Genomic DNA, 27,550 nt, shown 5'->3' with positions numbered 1-27,550 from the left:
TAGTACCTCCACTACCTCCTCTGATAACATGCACATGTTTTCCCAATCACACCTGATTGGTCCTATTCTCACATGACTCATCCTCTTGCTCTTCACATACTTGTAGAATGCCTTGGGGTTTTCCTTAATCCTGCTCACCAAGGCCATCTCATGACCCTTTCTGTCTCTGCTAATTCCATTCTTAAGCTCCTAGCAACCTTGAAATCCAAAGCAAAAATTAGTGGGAAGATAAAGGATTCAGATGTTTTGAAAAACCTACAGAGAGCAGTTAAAAAGATCATTAGAAGAGAAAAGATGAAATATGAAAGCAAGCTAGCAAATAATAGCAAAGTGGACTGTAAAAGTTTTTTCAAGTATGTTAAAAATAAAGGAGGAAGAGAGTGGACATAGGACCGCTAGAAAATGAGGCATGAGAAATAATAACAGGGGACAAGGAGATGGCTGATGAACTAAATGAGTATTTTGCATCAGTCTTCACTGTGGAAGACACTATCAGTATGCCAGATGTCGTAGTGTATGAAGGAAGAGAAGTGGGTGCAGTTACAAGAGAGAAGATGCTCAAAAGGCTAAAAGACCTCTTGGAACATAAGTCACCTGGACCAGAGGAACTGTACCCTAGGATTCTGAAAAAGGTAGTGTTAGAGATTGTGGTAGCATTAGAAATGATCTTTCAAAAATCATCGGAGGACTGAAAAATTGCAAATGTCTCTGCACTCTTCAAGAGAGGAGGAAGGCAGCAGAAAGGAATTATAGACCTGTTAGCCTGACTTCAGTGGTTGGGAAGATGTTAGAGTCAATTGTTTAGGATGAAGTGATGGAGTACTTGGTGACACAGGACAATATAATACAAAGTCTGCATGGTTTTTCTCAGGAAAAATCCTGCCTGATGAATTTGTTGGAATTCTTTGAGGAGATTGCAAGTAGAATGGATAAAGGGGATGCAGTGGATGCTGTACATTTGGACTTTCCGAAGGCCTTTGACAAGGTGCCACACATGAGGCTGCTGACCAAGTTAAAAGCCCATGGTATTACAGGAAAGTTACTGGCATGGTTAGAGTATTGGCTGACTGGGAATAAAAAGATCCTTTTCTGGTTGGCTGCCAGTGAATAGTGGTGTTCCACAGGGGTCAGTGTAGGGACCACTTCTTTTAATTCTGTGTATAAATGATTTAGATGATGGAATAGATGGCTTTGTTGCCAAGTTTGCAGATCATACAAAGATTGTGGAGAGGCAGGTAGTGTTGAGGAAACAGGTAGGATGCAGGAAGCCTTGGACAGATTAGGAGAATGAGTAAGAAAGTGCAAATGAAATACAATGTTGGAAAATGCATGGTCATGCGCTTCGGTTGTAGAAATAAATGTTCGGACTGTTTTCTAAACGGGGAGAAAATCCAAAAATCTGAGATGCAAAGGGACTTGGGAGTCCTTGTGCAGAACACCCTGAAGGTTAACTTGCAGGTTGAGTCTGTGGTGAGTAAGGTAAATGCCATGTTAGCATTCATTTCAAGAGGTCTAGAATACAAGAGCAAGGATGTGATGCTGAGGCTTTATAAGGCACTGGTGAGGCCTCACCTTGAGTGTTGTGAACAGTTTTGGGTCCCTCATCTTAGAAAAGATGAGCTGGCATTGGAGAGGGTCCAGAGGAGGTTCAGAAGCATGATTCCAGGAATGAAAGGTTTATCATACAAGGACCATTTGATGGCTCTGGGTCTGTACTCAGTGGAATTCTGAAGGATAAGGGAGGACATAATTGAAACCTTTTGAATCTTAAAAGGCCTAGACAGAGTAGGTACGGAAAAGATGTTTCACAAGGTGGGAGAGTCTAGGACAAGGGGGCACAGCCTCAGGACAGAGGGGTGTCCTTTCAAAACAGAAATGCAGAGAAATTTCTTTAGCCAGAGGGTGGTGAATTTGAGGAATTTGTTGCCACGTCCAGCTGTGAGGCCAGGTCGTTGGGTGTATTTAAGGCAGAGATTATAGGTTCTTTATTGGACATGGCATCAAAGATTACAGGGAGAAGGCTGAGAACTGGGGTTGAGGAAGAGAAGAAAAAGGATCAGCCATGTTTGAATGGCGGAGCAGACTTGATGGGCCAGATGACCTAATTCTGCTCCTATGTCTTATTCATATTCCGGTTATTGTCATTTAGAAACCACAAATGCAATGCAGCTAAAAAATGAGACAACATTCTTCCAGAATGATATCACAAAAGCATTTGACAAAACAGACTACACCAGAAAATCCACATAACGTTTGGCAATCCCCAATCCAGAGTCCGGAGAGGCTGCTGTGTATTAATATCGCGCTGCCGTCTTAGCGTGTTCCCCGGAAAGGAGCTCCAACTCCCCCTGCAACAAGACCAAAAACTAAAGCTACAAGACCTGCCAACGGCCATCGGCAACGTGAACCCGAGGTCTGGGGGCCTGTTCTTCCCAGCAGAGTCCCGGACCTCACAGCAGCAGCAGCAACGAAGAAGGTCTTCCTGGAGATTTCCCGATGTTCTTCCGTGCTCCCACGTCTGTTTCCAATTGATTATGATTGCGCACGGCACCCCACTTCACAAATAACAGATAATCAGCTCCAGAGTGGCCACTGCAAGCTGCGTAGTGCCACCATCTTGGAAATCTTATGGTCTTTTGGTTTGGGCCCCTTATCTTACAAACGTAGAAATGATGTGCTGAAACTGGAGAGAGTACAAAGGAGGTTCACAAAAATGATTTCAGGATTGAATTGCTTCTCATACGAAGAGTATTTGATGGCTCTGGGCTATATTCACCAGAATTCAGAAAAACGATGGCTGACCTCATTAAAATCTACCAGATGGTGAAAGGCCTTGATAAAGTAGATGTGAAGAGGATGTTTCCTATAGTGGGAGAGTCTAAAAAACCAGAGGACACAGCCTCAGAATGGAGATGAAGAGGAATTTCTTTAGCCAGAGACTGGTGAATCTGTGGAATTTGTTGCCGCAGGCAGCTGTGGAGGTCAAGTCCTTATGAATATTTAAGGTAGAGGTTGACAGTTTCTTGATAGGTCAGGGCATGAAGGGATACAGGGAGAAGGCAGAAGATTGGGGCTGAAAGGAAATTTGGATCAGTGACAATGAAATGCCAGATTAGATGTGACAAGCCATGTGGCCTGATTCTGTTCCTGTATCTTATGCTCTTATGGTCTTATCACCTGTAATAATAACATTATTACAGCTTGGGGTTTTGAGGCTCAACTCTGGCATCGTCATTGGGGAGTCTGCGTGTCCTCCCTGTGGAATGCATGGATTTTGTTCGGGTGCTCCACTTTCCTCCCACAGTCCAAACACCTGCTGGTTAGTAGGTTAATTGGTTATTGTAAATTGTCCCTTGCGTAGACTAGGGTTAAACCAGGGGCTGCTCGGGTGCTCGGGCACATCATACAATGTGGGGAGAGCCACAGGGACCAGGTCTCTGGTACTGAGTCTGGTGCTGTGGCTCAGAAGAGAACGGAGGTGAAGAGACTGCACTGGTGATATTACTCCGCGGGATGATGGCGGAGAAACGATGGCCGGAGTTTCTGGGAGCAATTCAGAAGGAACAGGACAGATACATCCCCAAGAAATATTCTAAAGGCAGGAAGATGCAACCATAGCTGTTAAGAGAAGTCAAAGCCAACATTAAGGCCAAAGAGAGGGCACATAATGGAGGAAAAATTAGTGGTAAGTTTAGAGGATTGAGAAACTTTTAAAAACCAACAGAAAGGAAGTAAAAAAGTCATAAAGAGGGAAAAGTTGAAATATGACGGAAAGCTAGCCAATTAAAGAGGGTACCGAAAGATTCTTCAGATACATAAAGTGTAAAAGAGTTGACATTGGACCTCCGGAAAGTGATGCTGGAGCGGTAGTAATGTGAGACAAGGAAATAGTGGTCGAACTAAATAAGTATTTTGCATCAGTCTTCACTGTGGAAGACCCTAGCACTATCCTAGAAATTTGACAGTGTCAGGAAACAGAAGTGTGAGAAGTTGCCATTACTAGAGAAAAGGTGCTTGAGAAACTAAAAGGTCTGAAGGAAGATAAGTCACCTAAACCAGATGGTCTACACCCCAGGGTTCTGAAGGAGGTAGCTGAATAGATTGTAGAGGCAGTCATAATGGTCTTTCAAGAATCTATGGGTTCTGGCCTGCAAAATTGCAAATGTCATGCCACTCTTCAAGAAGGGAGAAAGGCAGAAGAAAGGAAATTGTAGGCCAGTTAGTCTGAGCTCAGTGGTTGGGAAGATGTTGGAGTCGATTGTTAAGGATGTGGTTTTGGGGTTTTGGCTTGGAGGCACATGATAAAATAGCTCAAAGTCAGCTTGGTTTCCTTAAGGGAAAATTATGCCTGACAAATCTGTTGGAATTCTATGAAGAAAAAGCAAGCAGGATAGACAAAGGAGAATCAGTGGATCAGTAAACACAAAGTACACTGCAGATGCTGTGGTCAAATCAAGACATACAAAAAAGCTGGATGAACTCAACAGGTCGGGCAGCATCCGTTGAAAGAAGCAGTCAACGTTTCGGGTCGAGACCCTTCGTCCTGACGAAGAATCAGTGGATGTTGTGTACTTGGATTTTCAGAAGGTGCCATTTTGATAAGGTGCCACTTGTGAGGCTGCTTAACAAGTTAAGAAGCCATGGTATTACCAGAAAGATACCAGTATGGATAAAGCATTAGCTGATTGGCAGGAGGCAAAGACTGGGAATAAAAGGACCTTGTCTGGTTGGCTGCTAGTGACGAATGGTGTTCCACAGGAGTCTGTGTTGAGACCACTTCTTTTTACGTTATATGGCAACGATTTGAAAAATGGAATTGATGGCTTTGTGGTCAGGTTTGCAGACAATACAGAGATAAGTGGGAGGGGTAGGTAGTTTTAGGGAAGCAGAGATTCTACAGAAGGATTTAGATAGATAAGGAGAATGGGCAAAGAAATGGCAGATGGAATACAGTGTTGGGAAGTGTATGGTCGTGCACTTTGGTAGAAGAAATAAAAGCATAGACTATTTTTTAAATGGAGATAAAATTCAAAAATCTGAGGTGCAAAGGGACTTGGGAGTCCTTGTGCAGGATTCACTAAGGGTTAATTTGCAGGTTGAGTCGGTGGTCAGGAAGGCAAATGGAATGTTAGCATTCAGTTAAGACAACTAGAATATAAAAGCAAGGATACAATGTTAAAGCTTCATAAGGCACTGGCGAGGCCTCATTTGAAGTATTGTGAGCACATTAGGGCCCCTTATGTCAGAAAGGATGTGCTGACCTTAGAGAGGATTCAAAGGAAGTTCACAAAAATGATTCCAGGATTGAAAGGCTCATCATGTGTGGAGTGCTTGGTAGCTCTGGGCCTGCTCTCACTGGAATTCAGAAGAAAGAGGGAGGATCTCATTGAATACTGAAAGGCATCGATAGGGTAGATCTGGAGAGGATGTTTTGTATCATGGGAGGCTCTAAGACCAAAAGCCCCAGCCTCAGATTAGAAGGATGTCCACTTGGACCAAAGATGAGGAGGAATTTCCTTAGTCAGAGCGTGGTGAATCTGTGGAATTCATTGCCAGAGGCAGCTGCGGAGCCAGGTCATTGGGTATGTCTAAGGCAGAAGTTGGTAGATTCAGGGCATGAAGGGATATGGGAAGAAGGCTGGAGATTGGGCCTGAGAGGGAAATGGATTGGCCATGATGAAATGATAGAGCAGACGATGGGCCAAATGGCTTAATTCTGCTCCTATATCTTAAGGTCTTATACGACATGGCACATAATGGATGAACGAACCTGTAAATGTTTAGTGAATTTACTAGTAATTGTACTGTTCTGTATTTTCCTCAAAACTTCTTAGTTTCACTGCAGAAGGTGTCACACCACTTGAATCTGGCTACTTTATAGGTTAATTATTATCACTGGAGTGTTGTTATAATTTAGTTAGGAGCTAGATTTAGCACAAGACAATCACAACTTCTTTCTTTTCTCTCTTTGTTCTTGTAACACTTAATAAAGCAGTCATAAGCATTAGGTCTTAAACAGCGTTCCCTCTAATTTGTAATGACCCGTGTCTACAAACCTCTTGTGTTGTGCAGACAACAACGTGTGCGCACTGGATTTTATATATAGTGGTTTTCATTTTAACAGCTAGCAAAACACTGTCGATAAGAACTTTGATCTCCTCTGGGCTTAATTGCTTTCACTCTCATTCATCTGCACTCTCACAAAACCTACATAGCAGGCTTGTAGCAGGTAATGAAGAGTTTTCTCACCCGAGCTTTTGCACACCGTCCATGTATGAGTTGCTTGCTAAACGATGCTTTAAAAAGTCAAGTTTCCAAATATCACTCTTCTTCCTCCCACTGGCAAATTCTCCAGCAACTCAGGCATCATGACAACACACTCAGGTAACACCAGTTTCTGTATTGTGCACAAATATTTCTCGTAACTGCACATTCCTGACCTCACAAGCATTTGATGTAGTAGTTTCTACTGTTTCATTGGGCCATTCCACTTTTAAATGAACGAGCAGATCTCTTGCACTTCACGCCTTTTGCTTTTTTGGAATTCAGCAAAGAGAATCAATAATTTCTTCAATAAAAGCAGTTCTAAAACCTGCAGATAAATCATCACTAATTCCATGTTGTCAACATTGTCCGCATCAAAAACTGGAAAAGGAAATGTAAAATTATACCTAATATGCCAATGAGGTAGAGGTTGACAACCTTTTGTACACAGTTTAAATTCCTTTGTGCGCAGTTTGAATTCCTTTGTGTGCTAGTAGAAAAGATGTGTGTGTGCACACAGGCACACACCTTAGAGGGAACATTGGTCTTAAGCCTCATTCTTGACTTCCGAACCTCATGCCCACAAAATCAGCAGCATCTAACTGAGCAGAATGGTACCATCATCTCTGGAGTTCAGAGATGTAACCTCATGGAAATATTTTAAACTCTGAGAAAACCTGACAAGTTAGAAGCTGTCATCTTTTATTAATATAGATGAGGGCTTTACTGGGAAGACCAATATTTATTGGTCATTTAATATAACCCTGATGTGACAAATTCCTGAATCTTCTGGACATCATGCTGCAGCTCTACAAAACCCTGGTGAAGTAGTGTGTACATTTCTGGTCACCACACTACAGGAAGGATGAGGTGGCAATGATGTTCAGAGTCTATGTATTATCAAATACAGTACTGTGCAAAAGTCTTAGATAGCTTGGGTGCCCAAGACTTTTCCACAGTACTCTATCTGTCAACATGGAGCGGAGAGCGTGTTTGTAAATCTGGCGGGAACAAAGGATGTTGGGAATGGTAAGGGTAGAGCACCGCTAGAGGGGTGTGGGGTGAGTGGCAAAGAAGGAGTGCCAGGGGTGGGGGTGGCACAGGTGCTGACTCACCTGGCCCTGAGAAACCAGGCCAAGGTCATTTGATTCCAAACAATTGTTTTTACTGATCATTACAGAATGTGTCTCTGGTACTTCACACTCCCTCCCCTCTCCCTTTACTTTTTCCCAACCATGATTCCCCTCTCCCTGCTCCCTTCCCAATTTCAGTCCACAATAGAGACCTATATCAGAATCAGGTTTAGGGAGTGGTGTCTCAGAAAGGCAGTGTCCATTATTAAGGACCTCCATGCCCTTTTCTCACTGTTACCATCAGGTAGGAGGTACAGAAGCCTGAAGGCACACACTCAGTGATTCAGGAACAGCTTCTTCCTCTCTGCCATCCGATTCCTAAATGGACTTTGAATCTTTGGACACTACCTCATGTTTTTTAATATACAGTATTTCTGTTTTTACACATTTTTAATAATCTATATATACAATTGACTTACTTGTTTATTTATTATTATGTTTTATTTTCTTTATTATTTTTCTCTTTCTCTGCTAGATTATGTATTGCATTGAACTGCTGCTGCTAAGTTAACAAATTTTACGTCATATGCCGGTGATAATAATCTGATTCTGATTCTGTCTCTGACTCACATGTGCCATGAAACTAGTTTCTTTTTGCAGCAGCAGTATAGTGCAATACATAAAATTACTACAGTACTGTGCAAAAGGTACCCCAGCTGTATATAAGTGACTGAGGCATCTGCATAGTACTGTATGTGTCATTATATACTACCTTGAGATTCATTTTCTTGTGGGCATTTGCAGTAAGTTCAAAGAAACACAGAAGAATCAATGAGAAACTGCAAAGACTGGCACACAACCAATGTGCAACAAGAGAAAAGAAAAACAAACAAAATAATAATAGTGAAAACACAAGTTGTAGAGTCCTTGAAAGTGAGCCCCTAGGCTGTGGAATCAGGTCAGCATTGAGGTGAGTGAAGTTAATCACACTGGTTCAGGAGCCTGATGACTCCGGGATAATAACTATTCCTGAAACGGGTGGTATGGGACATAAGGCTCCTGTTCCTCCTTCCAGATGAGAAGAGAGCATGACCTGGATGGTGGGGGTCCTGGTTGAGGGAGGGCCTTACCTGTGACAGACTGGGCTATGTTCGTCTCTGTTTGAAGGCTTTTCCATTCAAGGGCATCGGTGTTTCCTTACCAGGCCATAACACAGTCAGTCAGCACACTCTCCACCTCAAACCTATAGAAGTTTGTCAAAGTTATTAGATGGCATACCAAATCTTCACCAGCTTCGAGGAAAGGAGAAGAGCTGCTGTGCCTTCTTTGCAATGGTGGACCCAGGACAGATCCACTGAAGTGCTAATGCTGAGGAATTTAAAGCCTCTGACCCTCTCCACCTTTGATTCTCGATGCGGACTTGCTTGTGGACGTCCGGTCTCCTCCTCCAGCAGTCAATAATCTACTCTTTGTTTTCACTAATGTTGAGTGAGAGGTGGTTGTTGTGGCAACATTCAGCCAAACTTTCAATGCTGATTCATCACCATCTTTGATTCAGCCAATAACAGTAACTTAAATATTGCACTGGAGGTTAAATAGAGCCTCGCTGACAAGTATAGAGCAGGGGATAAGGCCCATAACATTGTAGAAAACCTGTGCTAATGGTGATTGTGGAGGAGATGCTGTTGTCAATCTGAACTGACTGGGTGTAGAAGTTAGTGCCGAAGAGATTCTACAGGACGTCTCCTGGAATGGAGGATGGAGGAAGAAGAGATTGATAGAGCTGGAACATTGGCCACTGAGGGATGACCTTAGGGACATTTACAAAGTCACAAAAGACATATGATAGATAGTGAGAAACTTTATCTATGGCCAGGAGAATTTTATACTTGAGTGCATAGGTTTGAGCGAGAGAGGAGAAATGTAAATTCACCCTATGTATTTCCCTCATGATTTTATATGTAACTTCACCCTTCAGACTTCTATGCTCCAGGGAATAAAGTCCCAGTTTCCTCAACCTCCTCCTACAACACAGTACAGGAAGTTCCCAATAAAGTGGCCATTGAGTGTGTGTGGTCATCCGCTGCTGTAGCACAACCACTTCAATATTCAATGTGTTGTGTATTCAGAGATGATCTTCTGCATGCCACTGTTCCAGTGTTGTAACGTGTGGTTATTTGAATTAGTGTTTCCCGCCTGTCAGCTCGAACCAGTCTGGCCCTTCTCCTCCGACCTCTTTTATAACAGGGTGTTTTTGTCCACAGAACTGCCACTCACTCAATGCACCTTCCTCTGTAAACTGTAGGAACTGCTGTGTGTGAAAATCCCAGGAGTTCAGCAGTTTATGAGATACTCAAACCTGGCCCAGCAATCATTCCACAGAAAAAAGTCACTTAGATCACATTTCTTCCCCATTCTGATGTTTGGTCTGAACAACAACTGAACCACTTGACCATGTCTGCATGCTTTTATGCATTGAGAAGCTGTCACATGATTGGCTGATTCGATATTTCAATTAATGAGCATGTCTACAGGTTTACCTGGTAAAGTAAATTGGGGTCTTCAGGCTGATGGTGGCAAGGAGAAGAGTGATAGGGATCCTTAATGATGGATGCCAACTTTTTGAAGCATTGCTCCTTGAAAGTGTCCTGGATGCTATGGAAGCTAGTGCCTGTCACAGAGCTGACTGAGTTTACAACTTTCTGAAGCTTATTTGGCTCCTGTGCAGTGCTTTCCACCCCCACATACCTGTGTCACAGTCCCGATCGTTAATTCCTTATCTTTCTCCCAATTTCCTTTGATTGTGCCATGGTTCTGACTGTTAATTTCCCATTTGCTTCTAATCCTCTTTGATGATGACACACCTGGTTTCCATTAAGACCTGCAGCATAAGAACCCCGGCGTTACAACCACTAGTTGCCAGATCATTGTTTTTGCCTCTGTGGTGATTAACGTTTCGTGGCCGCATAGGACTGTGTGTTCTAAGATTTGCTCCAGTTTCAAGGTTTACCTATGAAACTCCATCTCTCTGAGTCAAGGCTCCGTGTCAAGATCCTGCCTGTTTGCTGTTCCACGTTCACGCCTGCGTAATCATCCTAACTCAATCTCCATGCCTGTGTCCTGCACTTGGGTTTGCTTCAATCACTCATTGCAACAGAACGATCTGGCCACAATGGACACGAATACCCTGCAACAGACCCTCACCAGCTAGGGCTCCCTACTGGGTCTGCACGATCAACTTCTCTGGGATGTCATGGAGAACCTCCGTTCCCTGTCTGCTAACGTAACAAAGATTGGTGACCAGGTGGACTGTGTAACCACTCATTTTACCCCATCCACTCCTGGAACCCTGTCTTACCAGCCCAGACAGCCTGTAGCAGCAACCCCCAATGTGTCAGCAACACCCCCACCAAGAGAACCGCACCTCCCTGAACCAGAACACTACGCTGGGGATTTGGGGAAGAGCCGGGCCTTCCCTCTGCAATGCTCCTTGGTGTTCGAACAACAGTCATCCACCTACTCCATGGATAAGTCAGAGATAGCTTACATCATGGGGTTGTTGCGGGGAAGTGCCTACAGCTACATGGGAGAATCAAACAGAAATCTGCTCTTCTTTCCCTACCCTTATCACGGAGATGAGAAAGATCTTTGACCACCCCGTCCGTGGTAAAGACGCCGTTAAGCATCTACTCTCTCTCCGTCAGGGCTCACGCAGTGTTGCTGAACATTCCGTGGAGTTCTGGACGTTAGCAGCCGACTCGGGGTGGAACGATGAGGTACTCAAAGGGGTATTTCGGAATGGTCGCAGCAACATGGTGAAAGATGAGTTGGCAGCAAGAGATGACACCGACGGCTTGGATTCCTTGATCTCCCTAGCCACCAGTTTGGACTCAAGGTCTTTGAGAACGCCATAGGGAGAGACCTGGTCGTTCACCACCTTTGGCCACTCCACGGCACTCATTTCTGCCTCCCGCCAGAACAAGCCTCTCTTCTCCGGCTCCTAGAGTAGCTCCCAGCCGGCCATTTTCACCGCCCCAGGAGAGGAACCCATGCAGCTGGGACAGAACCGTCTTTCTCCCACAGAGCGACTCTGGAGATTGAGAGCGGGGGAGTGTCCCTTTTGCTGCCAGTCCAGCCACTTCTGTGCTACCTGCTCCCTTCGGCCGAAAGGGAAAATTCACCAGTTGAAAGGGGGACACTGGTCAGCCAGACAACATTCCCTTCTGTCCCCTGAACCCGGATGCAGATCCGAGCTACTTTACATTAAAGCCGACAGTCCCTGCTTCTGTCAGCTGCAGTGGATTCCATCGCTGAAGGAAACCTTTTGGATGAAAACATAGCTTCCTGGGCCGAAATTCCTCGGGAGCCGTTGAGTATCCCTCTGGACGATAGATTTCTGGCCCAAGTCACACACTGTACACCACCCCTGTCTCTTTTCTCTCCGGAAACCATTGGGAACAGGTATGATTTAACCTAATTTCCTCTCCTCGAGCTCCTTTAGTTCACGAGTACCCCTGGTTAAGCCGCCACAACCCCCTCATTGACTGGTCCACCAGAAGATAATCAGCTGGAGTCCGTTCTGTCACTCCATGTCTTGAATCAGCCCTTTCCCCTGTGAAAGTCACCGCGACCTCGTCTGCTGCTGAAACCCCTGACTTATCCAAGGTTCCAGCGGAGTATCACGACCTGGGAGAAGTGTTTAGCAAGCAGCAGGCTCTTTCCCCACCTTCACACTGCCCGTACGATTGTGCAATTGACCTTCTCCCCGGAGCCCCTCTACCCACCAGTTGGCTGTATAACCTGTCCCAACCAGAGAGGGAGGCAATGGAGGCTCACCTAAAGGACTCTCTCACGGCGGGCATTATTTTCCCCTGCAGTCACAGGTTTCTTCTTTGTGGGGAAGAAAGGTGGCTTACTGTGCCCCTGTATTGACTATTGTGGCCTGAACAACATCACCGTAAAGAATAAATATCCATTGCTGGATCAACTCTGCTTTCAAACCATCATCTCTGAGTTAGACCTATGAAGTGCCTACCACCTGCTCAGGATAAGGGAAGGAGATGAGTGGAAAACAGCTTTTAACACCCCTCTTGGTCACTTTGAATACCTAATCATGCCATTTGATCTCACCAGTGTCCCTGCCATCTTCCAAGCTCTTGAGAAACAATGTCCTTAGGGACTTTATTAACTGTTTTGTTTTTGTTTATTTGGATGACATCTTAATCTTCTCCCGCAGTCTACAGAAACACACCCACCATGTTTGTCAAGTTCTGCAGAGGCTTTGGAAGGACAAACTATTCGTGAAGGCTGAGATGTACGAGTTTCATGTCCTTTCTGTCAGTTTTCTGGGGTACGTCATCGAGAGCGGGCGAGTGAGGGCAGATCCTGAAAAGATCCCGGCAGTGGTGGAGTGGCCAAAACCCACAACACTCAAGCAACTCCAGCGATTTCTGGGGTTCACAAACTTTTATCGTCGCTTCATCAGGGATTACAGCCGGGTGGCAGTGCCCCTTACTCGACTCACCTCTCCTGCAACCTCCTTTTCAATGGGACCCCGAAGCGGACTCAGCCTTCTCGGAGCTGAAGAGGCGTTTCGCCTCCACTCCCAACCTGGTCCAGCCAGACCCCTCTCACCAATTCATTGTGGAAATCGACGCCTCCGACTCTGGGTGGAAGCGGTCCTCTCCCAACATTCAGGCCTTGACCAAAAACTCCATCCCTGTGCCTTTTTTTCTTGCCGGCTATCTCCCGCCGAACGGAACTACGATGTAGGGAACTGGGAGTTACTGGCCCTCAAACTCGCTTTAGAGGAGTGGAGGCACTGGCTGGAGGGAACATCCATTCATTGTCTGGACTGATCACCAGAATCTCGCATATATCCAAACCACCAAACGCCTGAATTCTCACCAAGCCCGTTGGGCATTATTTTTTGGTCATTTCAGATTCACACTCACCTATCGTCTAGGGTCCAAGAACAGGAAATCCGACGCCCTCTCCCATTAATACATTTCTGAGGAGGGCCTTCCCAACCCCGAGACCATCCTTCCACCATCCTGTGTAGAGGCTGCCCTCACCTGGGAGATCAAATCCATAGTCAAAGAGGCCCAACGGACTCAACCTGACCCAGGCAATGGACCCCCCCAATCGCCTCTTCGTGCCTGACTCAGTTCGGTCTCAGGTTCTCCAGTGGGGGCACACTTCTTGTTTCGCCTGCCATCCCGGAATCGATCGGACTCTGTCCCTTATGAAGAGACATTTCTGGTGGCCCTCCATGGACACTGACACCGGGTCCTTCTCTGCCTGTTCTGTGTGTGCCCGCGGAAAAGCCTCCCACCAACAACCTGCTGGGTTGCTTCATCCCCAACCTGTCCCTAGCCACCCTTTGTCTCACATTGCACTGGATTTTGTAACTGGACTACCCCCTTCACTGCCGCACTAACCACAGTGGACCGCTTCCCCAAATTTTTGTACTTCGGAGCCCTTCTCAAACTCCCTACAGCCCGTGAGACAGCCGACCTCCTTGTTTATCATGTCTTCCGCCTTCATGGAATTCCCTCTGACATTATTTCTGACTGGGGTCCCCAATTCATCTCTCAAGTCTGGAGAGCCTTTTGTTTAGCCGTCGAAGCCTCAGTAAACCTGTTTCCTGCACTTGTGTTTGCTTCATTTGCTCTTTGCAACAACCAGATGGTGATGCAGCCAGTTCAAGTGTTCTCCATGTGGAAATTTGCAAGTGTCTTTGGTGACTTACCAAATCTCCTAATGAAATATAGATGTAGATCGGCAGATGGGCAGTATGGTAGTGTAGAGGTTAGCACGACGCTTTACAATACCAGCGATCTGGGGTCAATCCCTGCCACTGTTTGTAAGGAGTTTGTACTTTCTCCCCATGACCGGTTTCCTCCCACAGTCCAAAGGTGTACCAGTTGGTAGTTTAATTGGTCATTGTAAATTATCTTGAGATTAGGCTAGGTTTAAATCAGGGGTTGCAGGGTTGTGTGGCTTGAAGGGCCTGTTCCACATTCTAGCTCCACAAATATATAAATAAAAGTCATCCACCTCGTCCGCCTGACTTTACACGACAGGGCCTATCTCACTGGGATATGAAGCCCGCAGGCTACCCTCACCTGGTTTAGCCCACCTGTCGAAGTGGTGTACTGAGGTGAGGCCGCTGTCACATGCAAACAGCTACTCGGAGCCACAGGTGAGAGCTGAGTGTCCAGTGGGGACCACAGGTGAGTGAGCTGCCCCAGAATGGACACAAGAAGACCCTTCACTGCAGGTGCTACCCCCTTACTCCTCATAAAGATTCCTTATCCTCTGCACATCTGCAGACATCCAAATGCAGTTAAAAAATAAACAAGATAAGGAGTCTGTGTGATGAGCAAGGGATCACTGCCCTATTTAAATAATGACCATGAATAAACATGAAGAAGCTGGGGGATATCAGTTAATGAGCTGAATAAAAATACACTAAATCAAGACCAAAAAGATAAGATAAGAATAAATTTCACAAGTGGCTCTTGCAGAGGCAACAACACACCAAGCTCAAATGCTCCAACTGACCCAGTAGACATCAGAATATCTCTCAGGGCAGATTTAAAAGGGCAGGAATCAATTAAATGATCTAGTTGAACGCAGGTAGGAGCCAATCTGATCAATTATTCAAATAACAATCCAATTAAATTTGGCTGAATAATTCATGACGCAGGCATCAGGACAAAAAAAAAGGTGCAAAGGGGATCAGTGAGACGCATTGCAGATGGAAAGTAAATATTCAAAAGTAAGAGTGATCAATGTTAGACCTCTGTACATAAAGTTGGTTCTGGAATGTCAGTACGAGTTTATTTAGCAAAAAGCAGAAAACAGCATTAACAACATCCACATGTTAAGGTACAATTCATTTATTTTATAGTGTTTTTTTAATGATTAGCTTTATTTGTCACATGTACATCAAAACTTTGCAACATACAGTGAAATGTGTTGTTTGCGTCAATGCCCGACACAGTCCCGGGATATGCTGGGGGCAGCCTGGAAGTGTCACCAGGCTTCTGGCGCCAAATACCACGCTCACAATTTACTAACCTGTACGTCTTTGAAATGTGCAAGGCAAGCAGAGCACACGGAGGAAACCCATACGGTCATGGGAGAACGTAAAAACTCATTATTTATTTATCGAGATACAACATGGAATATGAGCCATGCCACCTAGCAATCCCCTGATTTAATCCTAGCCTAATCGCGGGATAATTTACAATGATCAATTAACCTAGCAATCGGTATATCCTCAGAATGTGGGAGGAAACCAGAACACCTGGAGGAAACCCACATGGTGATAGAGACAACGTACAAACCCCTTGCAGGCGGTTACGGGAATTGAACCTGTGTCACCTGTACTGTAAAATGTTGTGCTAACCAATCCTCTACCATTACAGCCAGTGGCAGATATTGAACGTCGATATTTCGACTGCTGGTGCTGTACAATGTTACGCTAACTGCAATGTTAACATGCTGCCCCCTCTGTGCCACCCCAATTCATGTCCATAAGCCCCCCTCAAAGAACATAAAGCGTAATCCACAAAATGGAGGACAGAACTCAAGATGTTGTGATTCTTAACTTCATTTTATTTCGAGATGCAGTGTGCAGTGCGGTTCCTCCGGTCCAATGAGCCGTAGATGTCTGCAGACATCTCCCCTAAACCTACCCTTGTACCACCTCAGTGCACTGATGTGATAAAGTGATCTTATGGATGTCATACAAAGCAAAGTATTTTACTGTATCTTGGTACATGTGACGCGAATGAACCAATTGACTAATTTAAGTTACTTCGCAACACTTCTCTCAGTGCACCTGCACGGAAAGCTTCTGACTAATTATATGCAAAATAATCTCTAGGATGATAAATGGATTCTTGACCTTACAGTCCACTGTGTTAACTGCCTGAACTGCAATAATCACCATTCGAGGAGACATCATCGGCCTGAAACATCGACTGTTTACTCTTTCCCATGGATGCTGCCTGACCTGCTGAGTTCCTCCAGCATTTTGTGTGTGTTACTTTGGATTTTCTCCTATTCTCATGCATACCACGATAGTGTGAAAAGTTTGGAAATAATTTGCGAAATGTTCAGCCTGAGTGGTTGATGGTTGGGTCGAGTTATTCTCCAACCTTGACAACTTACTTGCAACCCTTTTCTCACTGTATGAGGAGACATCATCAATGTGCTCTTAATTGTGGTATGAACTCCGAATGCTTGGCCTTTACATACTTACCAATCAGCTGATTGGTCGTCATTACAGAAACTCAGTTGTGATGCAGAGAGGAAATCTTGTCACTGATTGGTTGTGTGACTTTCACTGATACCTAGTCGAATTTGTGCCCCTCTCAGTCTTCATGGGTAGAGGCTAGGGAGAGTTGGTCATGTTGCTTCACAGCCAGTTGATGTTGATGGATGCTTGTGGATAGTTTCCTCCCTGTTTGGTCAGCGTAATATTTGCTGCAGTTCCTGCATTGGCTTTTGTAGATCACAATGGTCTTGCCATTGCTCTGCAGGCCAAAAGAACAAACCAAGCTATTGGACAAGACCAAAGGGCATCAGTGAAAGTCATGGCGCAGCAAACACAAGGCATGCAGGAGAATCCCTAGAAGCATGGTTTTCCACGAACAATTCTGTAAACAGACACGTAGACCTCGATCCTTTTTATGAGCCAGCCTGGGCAAAATTCCAGACCACCATGCATGAAGTTTGCCAATCAATGATGATACTTCCTCCCTACATCACAAATGAGTTTCCGTAACGATGACCAATCAGCTGATTGATAAGTATATAAAGGCCAAGCGTTCAGAGGACACACCACAATTAACAAGACATTGATTATGTCTCCTCGTACAGTGACAAAATGCTTGCAAGTAAATTGCCAAGATTGGAGAATAATTCAACCCAACCATCAACCACTCAAGCTATTCACTTCCTGAATTATTTCCAAGTGTTTCATTATGCCACGGTACACATGATAATAATCAACCAATAGGAGGAAATCCAGAGCAACACACACAAAATACTGGAGGAACTCATCAGGTCAGACAGCATCCATGGAAAAGAGAAAACAGTGGATGTTTCAGGCTGAGACCCTTCTTCAGGACGGATAGGAAGGAGGGCAAATGCCTGAATTGAAAAGTGAGGGGAGGGGAAGGAAGCGAGCTGAAAGGTGATAGGTGAAGCCAAGTGGGTGGGAAGGTCAAGGGCTGGAGAAGAAAGTATCTGATAAGAAGGGAGAGTGGACAATAGGAAAAAGGAAAGGGGGAGGTGACTCATAGGCAGGTGAGAAGAAGTGGTGCCTGTGAGCTCAATTTCAATATTTAAGAGAAGTTTGGATAGGTAGGTGTATGGAGGACTATGGTCCTGGTGCAGGTTGATGGGAGTGGGCAGTTTAAATGGTTTCAGCATTGACTAGATGGGCTGAAGGGTCTGTTACTGTTCTGTACTTTTCTCTGACCCTATGACCTCAAGTAAAAGGTCAGACTGGGGAATAGAGGGAATGGGAGGGCGGGGGGGGGGGGGGTAATATTCATTCATCAGTAGGAGAAATCGATATTCATGCCATCGGGTTGGAGGCTATCCAGATGGAATATAAGGTGTTGCTCCACCACCCTCAGGGTGGACTCATCTTGGTACAAGAGGAGGCTGTAGATTGACATATCGGAATGGGAATGGGAATGGGAATTAAAATAGTTGGTCACCAGGAAGTCCAGCTTGTGGCAGATGGTGGAGAGGTGCTCAACCAATTGTAATTCCAGTGCCAATATGGCAGGCAGCTTGCATTGAGCAAGAAGATCTCACCAACGTTGATGACTTATTGATGAAATGATCAGTGTCTGTGAGGCTCACTGATAGATTAATGTTGCCCTGGTCAATGGAGAAAGTTAGACTCCTTCTCGACATAACACCTTTTGATCATTTATATTCATCAGAATCAGGCTTAATATCCCTGCCATTATGTCATGAAATGTGTTGCTTTGTAGCAGCAATGCATTGATATACTACTTCCACAGATACACGGTGGAGCGCATGCTAACTGGTCGTATCACTGCACAGGGTTGGAAAAGCTGCCCAAAGTTGCAAATTCAGCCAGCGTCCCCATCAGTGAGGACATCTTCAAAGAGCAATGCCTCAGGAAGGCTGCATCCATCATTTAGGGCATGCCGCTTTCTCATTGTTACTATCAAGGAGGAGGTACAGTAGCAGGAAGACACAATTAAGTTAAATAACTGGTGCAAAATGAGAGCAGAGAAAGAACGTGGGTTCATTGTCCATTCAGAAATCTGATGGTGGAGGGGAAGAAGCTGTTATGAAAACGTTGAGTGGGTGTCTTCAGGCTCCTGTACCTCCTCTCTGATAGTAGCAAACAAAATTTAAAAAAATCGGGACATATGTCGGTGATAATAAACCCAATTCTGATTCAGATTCTGATATAATAGAGTAGTAACCACAAGTTAGAAAACAGGAAACACATTTTAGAGGAGTTCAAGTTCAAGGAGACTTATGTTCCGTTGAAAAGAACATTGAAGATATCAGATAACATGCCAGTGCCTGTCAGATTGTTCAAACTGCTCATCATACTTCTAATTATTAGTTACAGTCAATAATTTGTGAGAACGTTACATGTATTTTTTAACTTTAAGGGGAGGGGGAGCGTTTGCTACTGCTGTTCAGGAGGATTTAAATTAATGTGGCAGGGGGGTGGGAACAAGTGCAGAGAGACAGAGGGGTGTAAAATGAAGGTAGAAGCAAAAAGTAAGTAAGGTGAAAAGTAAAAGTGGCAGGCAGGCAAATCCAGGGCATAAAGCAAAAAGAGCCACTTTTCAACTGAATTGTATAAGGGCTAAGAGTGTTGTAAAAACAAGCCTGAAGGCTTTGTGTGTCAGTGCAAGGAGCATTCGTAACAAGGTGGATGAAATGAATGTGCAGATAGATATTAATGAATATGATATAGTTGGGATCACAGAGACATGGCTCCAGGGTGACCAAGGATGGGAGCTCAACATCTGGGGACATTCAATATTCAGGAGGGATAGACAGGAAAGAAAAGGAGGTGGGGTAGCATTGCTGGTTAGAGAGGAGATTAATGCAATAGAAAGGAAGGACATTAGCCTGGAGGATGTGGAATCGATATGGGTAGAGTTGCATAACACTAAGGGGCAGAAAACACTGGTGGGAGTTGTGTACAGGCCACCTAACAGTAGTAGTGAGGTGGGGGACGGCATTAAACAGGAAATTAGAAATGCGTGCAATAAAGGAACAGTAGTTATAATGGGTGACTTCAATCTACATGTAGATTGGGTGAACCAAATTGGTAAGGGTGCTGAGAAAGAGGATTTCTTGGACTGTATGCGGGATGGTTTTCTGAACCAACATATCGAGGAACCAACTAGAGAGCAGGCCATTCTAGATTGGGTATTGAGCAATGAAGAAGGGTTAGTTAGCAATCTTGTCGTGCGAGGCCCCTTGGGTAAGAGTGACCATAATATGGTGGAATTCTTCATTAAGATGGAGAGTGACATAGTTAATTCAGAAACAAAGGTTCTGAACTTAAAGAAGGGTAACTTTGAAGGTATGAGACGTGAATTAGCTAAGATAGACTGGCAAATGATACTTAAAGGGTTGACGGAGGATATGCAATGGCAAGCATTTAAAGATTGCATGGATTAACTATCACAATTGTTCATCTCGGTTTGGCAAAAGAATAAACCAGGGAAGGTAGTGCACCCGTGGCTGACAAGGGAAATTAGGAATAGTATCAAGTCCAAAGAAGAAACATATAAATTAGCAAAAAAAAGTGGCACACCTGAGGACTGGGAGAAATTCAGAGACCAGCAGAGGAGGACAAAGGGCTTAATTAGGAAAGGGAAAAAAGATTATGAGAGAAAGCTGGCAGGGAACATAAAAACTAACTGTAAAAGCTTTTATAGATACGTGAAAAGAAAAAGATTGGTCAAGACAAATGTAGGTCCCTTACAGTCAGAAACAGGTGAACTGATCATAGGGAACAAGGACATGGCAGACCAGTTGAATAACTACTTTGGTTCTGTCTTCACTAAGGAGGACATAAATAATCTTCCGGAAATAGTAAGGGACCGAGGGTCTAGTGAGATGGAGGAACTGAGGGAAATACATGTTAGTAGGGAAGTGGTGTTAGGTAAATTGAAGGGATTAAAGGCAGATAAATCCCCAGGGCCAGATGGTCTGCATCCCAGAATGCTTAACGAAGCAGCTCAAGAAATAGTGGATGCATTAGTGATAATTTTTCAAAACTCCTTAGATTCTGGATTAGTTCCTGAGGATTGGAGGGTGGCTAATGTAACCCCACTTTTTAAAAAGGGAGGGAGAGAAAAACTGGGGAATTATAGACTGGTGAGTCTGACATCGGTTGTGGGGAAAATGCTAGAGTTGGTTATCAAGGATGTGATAACAGCACATTTGGAAAGAGGTGAGATCATTGGATAAAGTCAGCATGGATTTGTGAAAGGAAAATCATGTCTGACGAATCTTATAGAATTTTTTGAAGATGCAACTAGTAGAGTGGATAGGGGAGAGCCAGTGGATGTGGTATATTTAGATTTTCAAAAGGCTTTTGACAAGGTCCCACACAGGAGACTAGTGTGCAAACTTAAAGTACACAGTATTGGGGGTATGGTATTGATGTGGATAAAGAATTGGTTGGCAGCCAGGAAGCAAAGAGTGGGAGTAAACGGGACCTTTTCAGAATGGCAGGCAGTGACTAGTGGGGTACCACAAGGCTCAGTGCTGGGACCCCAGTTGTTTACAATATATATTAATGATTTAGACGAGGGAATTAAATGCAGCATCTCCAAGTTTGTGGATGACACGAAGCTGGGCGGCGGTGTTAGCTGTGAGGAGGATGATAAGAGGATGCAGGGTGACTTGGATAAGTTAGGTGAGTAGGCAAATTCATGGCAGATGCAATTTAATGTGGATAAATGTGAGGTTATCCACTTTGGTTGCAAGAAAAGGAAAACAGATTATTATCTGAACGATGGCCGATTAGGAAAAGGGGAGGCGCAACGAGACCTGGGTGTCATTGTATACCAGTCATTGAAGTTGGGCATGAAAAAGGCAAATGGTATGTTGGCATTCATAGCAAATGGATTTGAGTACAAGAGCAGGGAGTCTCTACTGCAGCTGGGCAAGGCCTTGGTGAGACCGCACCTAGAGTATTGTGTGCAGTTTTGGTCCTCTAATCTGAGGAAAGACATTCTTGCCATAGAGGGAGTACAAAGAAGGTTCACCAAATTGATTCCTGGGATTGCAGGACTTTCATATGAAGAAAGACTGGATCGACTAGGTTTATACTCACTAGAATTTAGAAGATTGAGGGGGGATCTTATTGAAACGTATAAAATTCTAAAGGGATTGGACAGGCTAGATGCAGGAAGATTGTTTCCGATGTTGGGGAAGTCCAGAACGAGGGGTCACAGTTTAAGGATAAAGGGGAAGCATTTTAGGACTGAGATGAGGAAAAACTTCTTCACACAGAGAGTGGTGAATCTGTGGAATTCTCTGCCACAGGAAACAGTTGAGGCCAGTTCATTGGCTATATTTAAGAGGAAGTTAGATATGGCCCTTGTGGCTAAAGGGATCAGGGGGTATGGAGAGAAAGCAGGTACAGGGTTCTGAGTTGGATGATCAGCCATGATCATACTGAATGGCTGTGCAGGCTCGAAGGGCCGAATGGCCTACTCCTGCACCTATTTTTTATGTTTCTATGTTTCTAACTTTTCATATTGTAACTTACTGATGTTACATTTCTCCAAAACACAATTGAAATATCATGGATTGATTCCATTAAGCATTGTATCGAATATGGACAAAATTAGTTCTCTTTCTAATCTTTTTTCCAATTCTGATGAACGATCTCAGCCGTCTATTCATTTCCATAGATGCTACCTGACCTGCTGAGTTCCTTCAGCATTTTATGTGTTTTGCCTTGGATTTCCAGCATTTGCAGAATTTCTCATGTTGTACTTCTCCTTAGTTGAATTAAATGCTAAATATAAAAAAGGAATCAGCATGTAATTGAAATAAAATTATTTTATTTATTATTACTTTGAATCTATCATGTAATTATCAGAAGATTGAGTTATTTTCTCAACCTCAATATTTGCATTTATACTTTAAGAAACTTTGATTTTCATTGTTATGCACCTCTTGAATCCCCAGTGTCTTGTTGCTATTTACAAGGCAGCAGTCTGATGGAATACTTTCTGCCTGCCTGGACAAGAGCAATCCCGGGAATATCCTAGCAACTTGACCACAACTAGATAGAGTAAGCACAAGAGATTCTGCAGATGCTGGAAATTGGTCAATCCATGGCCTCCTCTACTGCCATGATAAGGCACTCTCAGGTTGGAGAAGCAACACCTCATATACCCTTCAGATAGCTTTCAAAATGGCAGCATAAACATTGATTTCTCTAACTTCTGGTAAATTCTCCAGCTACTCTCTTTTTCCATTCAACATTAAAGTTCCCTCATACTCTTCTCTTCTCCTCACCCTCCTATCACCTCCCTCTGATGCCCCTCTTCCAACCCTTTCCCCATGGTCCGCACTCCTATCAGACTCCTTCTTCTTTAGCCCTTTACCTCTTCCATCTATCACCACCCACTTTATTTCTCCTCCCCCACCCATCTAATTTCCCCCTCATTTGGTCTCAACTATCACTTGCCAGCTTGTATTCCGTCTCCTCTCCCCACCTTCTTATTCTGGCTTCTTCCCTCCTTCCTTTCCAGTCCTGACGAAGGATCTCGGTTTGAAACGTTAGCTCTTTATTCCTCTCCATAAAGGCTGCCTCACCTGCTGAGCTTCCCCTGTGTGTGTTATCTGAAAAAAGTAATCAACTTGAATGACATTTACCCACCACTGATCACCTGCGCCTGCATAATAAACCATCCACAAAATGTATTGCAAATACTCATACTGATCTGTCTGACAACATCTCCCTATCTCATCACCTCTACTGGCATAAAGGCAGGGAAGCAGACAGTTAGCTGTGGTTAACAGCTACTCGTAATGGTTGTTTCCACTTAGTAACGAGTCTTGGTTTGTGTGCCAGGACATGAGGAACAGAGTTATAGGGAGAGGTTGGCTAGGCTATGACTCAGAGTTCAGAGTTCAATCCTAGCATTCTCTGCTAGAGTCTGTACATTTTCCCTGTGGAATGCATGAGTTTCCTCTGAATGCTCCAGTTTCTTCCACAGTCCAAAGATGTACCTGTTAGGAACTTAATTGGATGCTTTAAATGGTCCCGTGATTAGGTTAAGGTTAAATTGGGGGTTGCTGAGCTGGGCAGCAGAGCTCAAAGGACCAGAAGGGCCTATTCCGCATTATTTCCCTAAATAAATAAAATTTGTTCATAAGAGGCTGAGGGGGTGACCTCATAGAGATGTCCAAAACAATAGATAGGGTGAATGTGCGCATTCTTTTTCCCAAATAAATTGAATAAAAACCTAGAGGGCAGGGGCTGAAGGTGAGAGGAGAGAGATTTAAATGAGGTCAGAGGGGCAAATTCTTTACACAGAGGGTAGTCCATGTATGGAATGAGCTGATAGAGGAAGACAAAACATTTGTGACCTAACCTCCAGTCTCGGCAAGCAAGCGGCCAATCCCAGTGACCGAACTTCTCTTTCATTTCTGGCATTGCTTTACATCAACGACCAACACCGTCTGAGGGTGTGCTGACGGCAGCCTGCAAGAGTCACTATGCTTCCGGCGCCAGCCTGTTAAAACAGAAAATTCCAGAAGCATTGCCTGATCTGTTGAGTGTTTCCAGTATTTTCAAGTAAATTTGCACTTGAGTCCTTTGGCTGCTCTGTTCTTCAACAATCTCCAGAGCACTTCCATTTACTGTGTGAGTTACTGCCTTCAGGTTATTAGGACAAGAAGACCATAAGACATCGAACTAGAATTAGGCCATTCAGCCTATCAAATTTGCTCTGCCATTCAATTATGGCTAATTTATTAATTTTTCAACCCCATTCTTCTGTCATCTCCCTGTAACCTTTGATGCTCTTAATAATCAAGAACCTATCAACCTCCGCTTTAAATATACCCAATGACTTGGTCTCCAAAGCCAACTGTGGCAAGGAATTCCAAAGGTTCACTTCCCTCTGGCTAAAAAAATTCCTCCTCCTCTCTGTTCTAAATGGATGTCCTTGTATTCTGAGTCTGTGCCCACAAGCCCTGGACTCACCCACTATACGAAGCATCCTCTCCACATCCACTCTATCTCGGCCTTTCAATATTCAATAGGTTTCAATTAGATCTTTCCCTTACTTCTAAACTCCAGGGAGTACAGTACAGGCCCAGAGGGGATCTGGTCCACCATTCACTCTACCCAACCTAATAATTTTAAAGACTTTGATTAAATAGTCAACCCTCACATAGGACGACATCAATCACTAAGGACTCTTGCCATCCAGGACATGCCCTCTTCTCATTACTACACTGGGAATGAAATACAGGAGCTGATTTTTTGCCAGGACTCTGTCCACCTATGCTTCACAGTGTTACACTACAGAATGGGAACTGTTCTTCCTGTTGGAATCTTCATCAGATGACAGAGATTGAAAATGGGAACACCCTAGTCTAACACACATTTGTGAAACGCCATCTGGCTAATTTTCACTCTGTCCATTCCCTAATAACTAGTGCTTTAGTCAGTGTTAACTGATTAATTAATATTGGGTATGTGGAAAATATGTATCTGTAAATAAGTGCCAGTGATATAACTTACCGTCTGTAGATAAGAACACTCAACAAGAGGGAAACAAACCAACTTAGGCTACTACAAGTCTCCAGAGGCTGTAATCTTGTTTTCATTCTCCTAAGTAATTCTGCCTTCATAGGCACGTCCTGTGAATTGCAATAATGAATAATGGGGGATAAAGAAAATTCAAGTGCAAATGAAAGTCAAAGAAAAATTTATTAGCAGAGTACGCACATGTCACCATATACTACCTTGTAATTTATTTTCCTTCAGACATTTGTAGGAAACTAAAGAAATTCAATAGAATTTATAATTAACTATACATAAGCAAAGAGTGACAAACAAGCAATGTGCAAAAGAAGACAAATTGTGAAAGTAAAATCTATTAACTTTTTGGTGATTTGAGGAAATTATAGAGGGTGTGTCAGATGTAAGTTTTTTTTTAACACAGAGAGTGGTGGGTACCAGGGGTGATAGTAATGTGCCATGTCATATGACGTGGGCAATCACAATCTCATGACCATAATTGTTCTTGGCAAACTTGTCGACAGAAGTGGTTTACCATTGCCTTCTTCCGGGCAGTGTCTTTACAAGACGGGTGACTCCAGCCATTATCAATACTCTACAAAGATTGTCTGCCTGACGTTAGTGGTTGCATAACCAGGACTGTGATATGCAGCAGCAGCTCAAACGACCATCCGCCACCTGCTCTCATCACTTCATGTGAGCCTGATTGGGAGGCTAAGCAGGTGCTACACATTGCCCAAGGGAGACCAGCAGGCTAACAGGAGGAAGGAGCACCTTACACCTCCTTTAGTAGAGATGCATCTCCACCCTCCCACCCAATATAGCAGGGGCATTTAAAAAAAAACTCTTAGATAGACACAGGGATCATAAGAAAATGGAGGGCTCTGTTGGAGAGAAAGGTTAGATTGATTCTAGAGTAGGTTAAAAGGACAGCACAACATTGTGGGCTGAAGGGCCTGTACTGTGCTGTAATGTTCCATGTTCTAAACAAATAACACTGAGAACATGAGTTATTAAACATTCTTGAGAGTGAGCGTGTGGTGAGTGAAGTTCTCCTCGCTGGATCAGGAGCCTGATGGTTGCAGGTAATAACTGTTCTTGAACCTGGTGGTGTGGGACCGAAAGGCCCTGCACCTCCTGTCCAATGGTAGCAGTGAGAAAAGGGCATGGCCTGGATGGTGCAGGTCCTTGATGATGGACCTGCTTTCTTGTGCCAGCTCCCATCATCAAGGTGGGGAGGGCTTTACCAGTGAGGGACTGAGGGATCCATCACCTTCTGTAGACATTTCCATTCCCGGGCATTCCTGGCTGTTTCCGGACAAATTGTAAATTCAGTTGTAAAATGCTTTCCTCAAAATCAGGCGGCATGCAGACAAACTGGAGAATTTGACCTCTTAACTGCTGGAGCATAGAACGTCTACTCAGACAGAAATTATTTTCTGCGGTTCTCTTTTGGCAGAAAATCTACACTCATTGGTCACTTTATTAGGTGAACTCCTCCCTATTAATGCAAATATCTAATCAGCCAATCATGTGGTAGCAACTCAAGAGGTTCTCTTGTTGTTCAGACCAAACATCAGAGTAGGGGAGAAACGTGATCTAAATGTCTTTGACCTTAAAAACAAATCCAGTGAGTGACAGCTCTGTGGATGAAAATGAGGTCGGAGGAGAATGACCAGACTGGGCCCAGCTGACTGGAAGTCAACAGTAACTCAAGTAACTACACATTACAACAGTGATCTCTGCATCTCTGAACCCACTACCTTGTTGAACCTTGAAGTGGATGGGCAACAGCAGTAGGAGATCACAAACATACACTCAGTGGCTACTTTATTAAGTACAGGAGGTACCCAGCAGAAGGCAAGGGCAACTCACTTGTGTAGAAAAACTTGCTGAGAACAATCACGGCCTCCATGACCAGCTACGTCATACGACATGGCACATAATGGTGATGATGACTGAGTGTATATCTTAGTGTCAGTGCAGCAAGCAGTGAATTATTGCTATCCTTTGTAATTGTTGCCTCCTCTCCATGAGCTCCATGGTTGAGATTCTACAAGTAATAATCCTGCTTCAGTGTTTCACTGACAGTGGATTATTCAACAAAGAGCTCTGATTCTGCATTCCCCAAGGGTTAATAGGGTCATGGAATGGAGGAGGAATGAGAAGCAGGCAAGAGAAACAGTGAAAAATTCAGGAGAATCAGTGAAAAATGGTACGGATACATTTTAACATGTTTTTCTTTGTCTCTCTCCAGACAGTTAATCTGATCACCAATTCTAGTTACCCGTCCCACTCTATTACCCCAGTCACTACTCTGCACTGTAAACACTTTAAACCACTTTCTATAATGCACATTGTAAATACATGCTGGTATTTATGCACATTTTATTCCATATCC

This window comes from Hypanus sabinus, chromosome 21, assembly GCF_030144855.1.
Source record: "Hypanus sabinus isolate sHypSab1 chromosome 21, sHypSab1.hap1, whole genome shotgun sequence".
Taxonomy (NCBI): domain Eukaryota; kingdom Metazoa; phylum Chordata; class Chondrichthyes; order Myliobatiformes; family Dasyatidae; genus Hypanus; species Hypanus sabinus.
This window is presented reverse-complemented; position numbering follows the sequence as displayed.